This window comes from Mastomys coucha, unplaced genomic scaffold, assembly GCF_008632895.1.
Source record: "Mastomys coucha isolate ucsf_1 unplaced genomic scaffold, UCSF_Mcou_1 pScaffold4, whole genome shotgun sequence".
Lineage (NCBI taxonomy): Eukaryota > Metazoa > Chordata > Mammalia > Rodentia > Muridae > Mastomys > Mastomys coucha.
Window position 1 is genome coordinate 26,054,189 of NW_022196910.1, and position 8,690 is coordinate 26,062,878.

General features: G+C 36.8%; 1 long non-coding RNA gene across 1 annotated transcript; it reads right to left on the reverse strand.

Annotated features, from left to right (window-relative positions):
* Positions 1–1,442: 1,442 nt before the first annotated feature.
* LOC116076445 lies at positions 1,443–8,400 on the reverse strand. The gene is made up of 3 exons (XR_004112956.1): positions 8,292–8,400; positions 7,489–7,540; positions 1,443–1,529 (listed from the first exon to the last, which is right to left on the reverse strand). It is a non-coding gene; the product is annotated as an uncharacterized LOC116076445 (long non-coding RNA).
* Between the last annotated feature and the right edge of the window lie 290 nt (positions 8,401–8,690).

An 8,690-nucleotide genomic window follows, 5' to 3' on the forward strand; every position in this document is an offset into this window, starting at 1 on the left:
AGATAACAAATTTCTATTGTTGTGAACAACAGTTTGGGTAAATTTTTATGGAAGCTGCAGTAATCTACTTTCAAATAGGGCTTTTGAGTAAAATGACATTCTTCTAATGATATAATAAGGTCATGGTTAATACAAGAAACATCTCTGAGCAGAGCTGCTCAATATCCACTTTACTTGGTGGTGAACAGTAATACAGATGATGTCATCTTTGTTTGCTTTTCTCCCCCATGTAAGAGAAAAGAGATTTCATCTAATCTAAAGCCATGTTCAATATCCCCTAGTTCTTAGTTTCGTACATGGTTTCCTCATTACTAGGAACCAGGAACTGAAATCAGGACCCAGGGCCAGCCACCTAAGATCTTGAACTAGTGAACTGAGCCATAATCCAGTCATTCTAAGGAACCACCTGGGAATCTGTCAAGAGATCCTACCCAGTGATGGTTCGTAGCTCTTCAGGTAAAGGAAATAAATCTCAGAGTGTTTGCCTCCAACCCAATGCTGTTGACATCAGAAGTCAAACTGAGTTAAGAAATAGAGACTAAAGAGATTTCTTGTATAGTATTTTTATGATTGGTTCTATCCCCACACCTTAAGCTGCAGTAATGCACATAAACAAAAAAAATCAATTAAAATATAACATATTTTCATTATGTTTATATCCTTGATTCATACAGTTATACTCTGCTCTCTAGAGAAATCTCAAGTAATTGGGACATGATTTAAGATTTTATTCTTTAAGTAAGTTCCTTAGCAGAATGGCTGCAGATCCACTCTTTTATGACTGTCCCTTATGGCCTTTCCAGCCAGTCATTTCATAGATTGCACATGGTAGAGGATCATACCGCCATGTGCTTGAATAAAACTATCCCACCTGTCAGCATGACTTTCCAGCCTCTGTAGTACATGCTCTAGTTTGATTCTCATTCCATACAATTACAGAACTGAAGGCCTGAGGGTTACCTTGAGAAGCCCAAACTCCTTCTCTTAAGCCTCATTGAAACCACACTTTATGTTGTTCCAGCACAGAGGACCCCTTCTGATACATAACATCGATTTCTTTTTCTCACAGTAACATACTGCAGAGGTATACATCAGAGTGGAAGCTTTCAATGTTCCATATAATCTGCCAAACCCCCTTTTATCGTTGACAGCCAATGAAATTTAGTGTATGGCAGAGATCATATAAATCAATGGCAACTTTTCAAATTTGTCCTCAGTGATTGAGTATAATTGAGGATATGGTGGTATGGACTCATACCTTAACTGATAAGCATTGCCAAGAGAAGATATTCATCATGAGTCTTATTATTGAAAATGTCATGTATTTTTTCTATTATATATATTCCATAAAAGTGTAATCAATAATTGTCTCCATCTCTGAGATTTCTTTTAATTTAATAAAAAGTCCAATTTTTAGCCAAAGGCATTAAAAAGAGAGGTGTGGTTCATGGTCTTGGTGGGTTAAAGTCCTCTTCAGTATCATACGTAGCCTATGTTTACTTTGGTCCCAGACTGTACTTGCAGAACAACTGTGTAAAAGAGATTTTCTTGAATGAGCTTGGTTTCTTTTTTGGAAAAACTTCATGACTGGATACCACATGTAAATATTTCACAAACAGTAGTTAGAAGTCTAAAAGATTAGGAAAAACATACATAATCCAGCCCCCAAACACTTGGTGCTCGTAGGACATGATATAAAACATTTATTCCCATGAGGTCATGAGAATTAGGAGAGTTGTAAGTTGTCCAAAGTTACTACACAAACACCAGCACACTGTAGGTTGGTAACCCATTACCCAAGAGGATCCTACAGAGGACTGATAGATTGAGGTATAGTCTGTGTCATGACATTGTGCCAGTAATGTATAGAATTAGTCATATGGAGACCACCACAACATAAGAATAAGCTTAATAAATATGACCTTGGAAGGTATGCTGTGCAAGCAATTATATAAAAGGGTTTTTCATTTCACCTAAAGTTACCTTCTTGAACCTTTGCAGGTGTGATATATTCCATTGTGCAATGAGAGCTCATTATTGACACAGATGCCTTATTTTTAGTAAAATAGCTCCCAGAATACTTTGTCACCTACACACAGAAAGAAATCTACATCTTAAAGAGTACAGCAAAGCTGTCAATGTGAACATGCAATTGCATAACGAACTCTTAAGAACTTATTTCAAGAAGCGGTAACAACTTTCTCTTGGTGTTTTTCAAGTCATGTCAGCAAGTCAACTCTATTCAGGGTATCCTGGTTGATATTTAGAGCATTACTGTGCCTCGGCACTTATCTAATATAATTGTATAGTGATTGTGAGAAAAATTGATAGTTAACAAGTTCTTCCCAGAAGGGAAAGGCTACAGCTCTTAGAAATAATTAGGGTGTGATACATCATACTTAGACTTCAAGGAACACAATCTAGTCTAGAAAAAAATAAGAGCACTACTTAAAGTCATTTTGGCTTTTCATCTCTTACAAAACTTTAGATTATGTCTGCATTTTCAAGCATTATGCAAATATATGAGAAACAAAAGGCTGGGAGGCAATGACTTCCAATTTTTATGATTCTTATAAAAAACAATGACATCTAGAAAATATTAGATTCTCCAAATTGCAGTTGAATAATTTAACAGAAATGCACTTCAAATAATATATTTGAACTCTTTCTATTGCTGTGGGACATTTTACAAGACTGAATTCAGAGAACTTCTTCATACTCTTCTTGAAATTAAAAAAAAAAAAAACTGCTTATAAAAGACCCAACTTCCTTTGTACATTTTCTATTCACAAAATGTATGTGGGGTTTTGTCATGGATACTTTAGACAGCTCCTCTTGACATTCCTGGATACTTTGGTTCTTCAACATGCTGAAAGAGGTCAGGTTCTCCTGGCTATAATCTTCAACATAAGAAGACCTTAAGACCTCGTTTTCATCCCTTTCAAGAGTTCTAATTGAAATTGAAGTCAAGATTTTTGCAGTTAGGAATGATTTCCATTTAATTTCCATCCAGTGTATTATTAGGCTTAGTCTAAGCTGATCTGGAGAGAAAAGCTCCTTTAGAAAAATAGATCGAGCAAACAGACACTTATCTCTGAAAGTTGTAACAGCTCAAGGAGGTTGGAGTTATTTAGGACCTATGTTTAGTACATTAGTTCTTTTTCTCAAAAAAAAAAAAAAGAATGTGTTTTCTGAGGCAGATGTATCTGTTATATTTCCCACCATAAAAATCATTATGATTCTTGTCCTGTTCATCTCAGGCAGATGGGAAAAGACATGGTGCCCAGGGCTTGCAAATGTTTCCAAAGTATGAGATAAGGCCAAGAGAAATGGCTCATGCTTATAATCCCAGTACTTGGATACAGGGAGGAAGATTGTCCTCCTGAGCTACATAGTGAGGCCCAAGCGTTAGCTACATTATGAGACTTTGTTTCAAAAGAGAAAAACGATGGAGTAAAATTTTGTATTTAGCAATTGTGTTCAGTTTCTACTACTTGAAAGTTATTTACTTGATGACACCTAATGGCTAAGAATGCTCCCAGTTATCAATGCAGGGCATGTCAAGGTAAAACAATGTTTAGAAAAATCTAAAAGCTTGCCAAGCTCTCTGAGACATCGGGGCACTAGTCCATCTCATTCAAATGAATATAATTTTCAAAAAACAAATTAAGGCTGGGAAGATGACTCAAAACATAAAGTGCTTCCTTTATAAACAGGAAGACCTGAGTTTGAATGTTCAGCATCCATTTAAAATGGGGAACCTGATGCCATGCACCTTCAAATCTAGCAATGGGGTGATAGAGATGGGAGAATCTTTGGAACTTGATGGACAGCCAGTTCAGCCAATCAGCAAATTCAGTGGGAGACCATACAGTTTTAAAAGACAATTGAGTAGAGCAATTGAGGAAGGTACTCAACTTTGATTTCTGGACTCTTCACATGCACGCTCACACATATGCACACACACACACACACACACACACACACAAACACACACACAAGTGGTCAAGTTTATAATAAAGTAAGTTATTCATCTTGGGGCTGCTTTTGTTCCTTATCCATTCTTCACAGCTTGAACAAAATAGTAGTATTTCTGGTAGCAGACACTCCATCAAACATTATTTGGCAGGAGAGAGTGACAGAAATGTCTTGTTCAATAGATATGTTTCTGTCTTGTCAGGCTCAGAGGGTTTGTTCATATTTACCAAGCAATGAGAGTTCTTCTTGACAAATTTATAGCATAAAAAGAAACATAATCCATGTTTGAAAGTGCTAAAAAAAATACGAGTTAGACAAAAGTGAAAAGTTCTAGACACATCAGGCAATCAGTAAAGAGTCTCATGAGACTATCTGAACATTTCATAGCAACAAGAGATGCTGTCCTGTAGAAAAGGGAGGGAGATATTTGGACAGATGGCAAAATGCTTTTGAATACAGAATATATGCTCAGGCCAGGGAGCTATGGAGCCTGACTTACTTAGCCTTTAAGTTTTAACATCTAGGAAAACCCTTTGTTTTACATCTTCTGAATGCGATGGTTCTAGACCGTTAAATATACACAATGGAAGTAAGTACATCCAAATCCTCACACTTGCAAATATTGCATGCATTCAGTGAAGTCTAACATTCAAGTTCATTTCTGTACCTGCTTTATGCTTACATTTCTTTCATTTGGTGCACACGTCTAGAACTTATTGGTTTGCCCTGTTGTTTATGACTTAAACATAGGAAATTTTTATTTCTGGGATACCACTGTATATTGTAAAAACATCTCATTTATATACTACTCTTTACCCACTGATTTTTCTTCTTCCCTTCCATTTGAAAATCTGGATTCTCACATTTTACCTTCTCCTTTGGGAGAAAGGAGAAGTATGTTTGGGAGGTTTCTGGAAGCCTAATAGCATATGCTATTCAATAAATAGTACCAGAACACTTGCTATGAGTATAGAGTTCTGATGTGTAAGGGCCTCTCTTAGATGATTATTGAGTTTCTAGTCACACAGAGAGACAGCAGAACTATAGAGATCTACAGAGCCAAACAAGCATTTACCTGGAGCTCAGAAAAGCAGTTGAAATAAATTGTCTCTATGGTTTAAAACAACTGCTTCCCACAGTGTGATTAGCTAAGTCAGAAATGTATTTTGGGAGTGAGTGATTCATACAATGATCTAAATGTTGTACTTTTGATGCATGAATATGTAAAGTTTGTGATAGAATTTCATTTTCTATGAAGTGCAATTTTCCATGACTGTCTTATTATCATCAGACAAAATATCATTTGTTTTATTTCTTTACTGGCACTAAGAGGTATAAGCAAATATAATATGAAATAAGAACCTGAAGGGGTACTTTATCATCAGCCTCTCTCTAATTTGTTAATTTAGGTGTTGAGGGGGCAACACACTGAAATATATGCTTGATTCCTATGAAGTTATATATTCTAGGAATTGACTTCACATAACATTAAGAAAATCATTGATGGGGCTGAGCTTTTTTACTTTTGTGTGTTTGTTTGGATTGACTCATGGTGTTAGAAAACAAAGACTACACTTTTTGCTAATGAATCAGTATTATTACTTCAAATTCTAGACTGCACGTGATAATCAGAACAATAGATTATAGATGATTCTTACTTGTATTGCAGTACTTAGTATAGTACCTGCTATGCATAAGTCCCAAAAAGTCTTATGCCATTTTTGTGGTAACTAGACTCAAGATAGGTGTTATATCCCAAAATATCCTTATTTATGGTATTTAGAACCTTCTTTCATGAGCCTGTGACTATGTCAAATTATATAAAAGATTATCTGCATTATCCCCATGTAACAGTGAAAAAATCAATAAGTAAATAGAACATAAGTGAAATAATATCCAGAGGAAAGTAGCTTTTTAAGAGGGCCATGATCCAAATGAACCACGCTGCCTCTAGAAGCAACAAAAGACAAGAAAACAGGTGCATTTTTAGAGCCTTCAGAAAGAAACAGTACTGGCAATAATTTCATTCTAGACTTTGAGCTCCATTTTGGACTTTTGTCATCCAGTCTGTTGTTGTGTGACAAGACTTTTCCTAGAGTGATGCAGCACCCTAGATACAAAGCTCAGGACAGATCAAAGTATGGATACACCAAAGTTCAGACTGGTAAACTAGTGAGTTTCATTGGTGTTACTTACAGGAGTGTTACTTACAGGAGTATGGGTGAAGGGTCATTGATAGCAGTTACTTACAAAGAAAGCTGCCTCACCAAAGCACACATCATCACAGGGAACAAAAGCTGGGAAGCTGGAATCTCCTTCACAGTTGCACACAGCTTAACAGGTTGGAAAGTACCCTTTCTGAGGGACAAGGTTGCTCTAAACTTCTTCCAGGCAGAGTGGCTACTCTGCTTTTTCTAGGCAGATAGTTTCCTCTCAGAGTCTTCTTTGCAGCTGGCTTGTCTGAGAGTGAATTTCAGCAGTCTTTATTGTTTACCCTTTTGGAGGGAGGAGCCTAGTGAATCTGGTAAGTTTCAGGGACTTCCTGAAGTTCTTTTGAGGCATTATCTTCTGTTTTATAGAGATACTCTGTACAATGGAATATCTCAATCTCAGAGGAAACTGTTACCTATCAGGTATACTATTATAAACACATTTTACTAAACCACTAGGTGTGCAATTATCCATCAAACCATCAACTGGAAAAACTAACTGAGTAGAATACTAAAGAAATATGCTCTGAAATTCAGCCATTCAAATTTAATCAGTGGGTAAACAATCAGGGAGATATTTATCCCTTCCTGTTATATATTTCTATTGTATAAAATAGGGCAACCACCTGAAATTTGTAAAATCATATGAGGACTAATTAAGCACTTAGAACCATGTAAATACATACAACATTTTTAAATACTGGCAACTTTTATGATTGTCTTGTAATCTTTATTATAAATTTTAATAAGATTTTATACTTTTATACTTCACATCCTAATTCCTCCTCTCCTATCTCTTTTTATAACGGATCAGATAAGACTTTCAGAAAATACAAATGAGGCCAGAAAAGTAGTTTAGTGGTTAAAAGTAGTGGCTGCTCTTCCAGAGGATCTGGGTTTAATTCCCAGCACCCACATAGCAACAGCTGGCTCACAACCATCTGTGACTCCAATCCTCAGGGATTTGATGCCCTCTTACGATCTACATGGGGATTGCATGCTTGCAGTGCACTGACTTACATGCAGGCACAAAACCCATATATATCATATAAAAATAATAGTAACATTTTATAAGAACACATAGAAGTCAATCAGAGGTAACAATTTTGACCTAATAAAACATGAACCACAAGCATGAGAAGCAAAAGATAAAAATCCTTGTGCTAAAGGCCCAATCCTGTCATCAGAATCAGATACACATATCCCAAAGACAGTCAATATAATAACCAAAATATACAAATTTGGCATGAACCACATAACACTTAAGCAACATGACAGCAACGGAAAGCGACTAACTCACCTGTACAAGACATGGGAAGACTTCAAGAAGTATATGAGTGGACGAAAGGAAACTACAGAGATCCAAATAAAGTAGAGGTTAAATGAGGGGTGTTTATAAGTAACAAATAAGCCTTTCCTATAGAGTCAACAAATTGCATACACTGTCTTTAACCCAGAAAGCCCACTGTTTTCTAGACAAAACTACATTCTACCCCAGTTCAGTTCTGAAATACCTTCCCAAATTCAATCTCATCCATGGCAGCTACAACACAAAAATATCACAGCCTGGGACACTTTAAACATAAGAAATTCCTTTTCTGTGTTCTGGAAGCTAGATATCTGATCTCAGAAGAGACGGAGCACTCATTCGTTACTCATTTATCCTCTGCACTCCATGCAACAGCGGGTTTCTGTGTTTACCACCATTCACCGAGCAGAGAGGCTTCCCTGATAAAAGCTGAGGGTGGCATGTATCTATGAATATGAACATAAATACTTAGAAGATAATTCGATACTATCAGCTTAGCTAAACAACATTATTTCTATTGAGAAAAGTGTTCCATCATGCACCATGCCGTGGGTTTTTGATCAGGTCTACAGCAGTACGCATGGATTCCTTCCTGTGGGTCAAGCAAGCATCAAATCCAATTAGGGAGAGACTGGTTTCATCCGTAACAGTAGTGTCACTGTTTCAAAAATTTGAGAACCTTGCCTGTCAGTTATCTTTGCAGTTCATAGGGCAAGAGAGGGATGAGAATATGGATAAGAAGATATGGGTAAGAATATGGATGGCTCTTTCTCCCTCAGAATCTGGAATACTACCTTTCAGGATTATGAAAGCCAGGCGGCAAATAAAAAGTTTCCAACTCAATTTCATCTTTGCTTCTCTGTATCATGGAACCAATGTGTGGGTTCCTATTTTTAGCAATAGGTTCTTATCATCTTGTTCTGGTGTGCAAAGAGAAATAATAAGAGCTTGTATTGTTCTGATGGCCTCTAGGGACTCAGTGCTCAGAACTTATAAGGAAGAATCTCACTGTCGGCACCTAGGGGTTTGTGTAATAACTCAAGGATTCTATGATTCCAAGAGCAGATTCCCGAGGGAAACATTCTCAGTCTTACCAGTGAAACCATAGAACTCTTACTGGAATCTGGTGCTTATGTTCTGAAGCTCCTTGGTAATAATCCACCCATGTACCCAGCCCACTGTTTGATTTACTC